This window comes from Micropterus dolomieu, linkage group LG01 (assembly GCF_021292245.1).
Source record: "Micropterus dolomieu isolate WLL.071019.BEF.003 ecotype Adirondacks linkage group LG01, ASM2129224v1, whole genome shotgun sequence".
NCBI classification, from domain to species: domain Eukaryota; kingdom Metazoa; phylum Chordata; class Actinopteri; order Centrarchiformes; family Centrarchidae; genus Micropterus; species Micropterus dolomieu.
Window position 1 is genome coordinate 5,307,562 of NC_060150.1, and position 551 is coordinate 5,308,112.

Below are 551 nucleotides of genomic sequence, written 5' to 3' on the forward strand. Positions count from 1 at the left end.
AATGGGGATGGATTCTGTTTTCTTTAACAACTGTTTGTTATATAAATCAGACAGACTTTTCAGTTGAGTACCTGTGATACTGCTCTGTCAGTTTAAGATAAACAAATGGTCAATCCCAGGTGGAAAGCAACAACAAGAGGTCCAACTTCTTTCACCTGTTCTATCTATTAATACATGTGCCTTAATATTACATTTAACTGTATACTTCCCTCCTACAGGACCTGCGAGACCCGCTGGAGCAAATAACAGACACACAGGAACAAGAAGATAAGAAGGAGAAGGCTCTACAGAGCAACACAGACAGGTGAAAGAAGAAAATTGTTTTAGGTTACCTGAAAAATCTTCTATCAATAATGAATCAAAAGTGGCCTGATGTGTGTTCACATACACAAAAAGTCTATCATACTATCTGGCTCTGTTTTCATGCCACTACTCTCGGCTCTCTGCCCTGTCATCATTCACACACACACACACACACACACACACACACACACACACACACACACACACACACACACACACACACACACACACACACACACACACACACA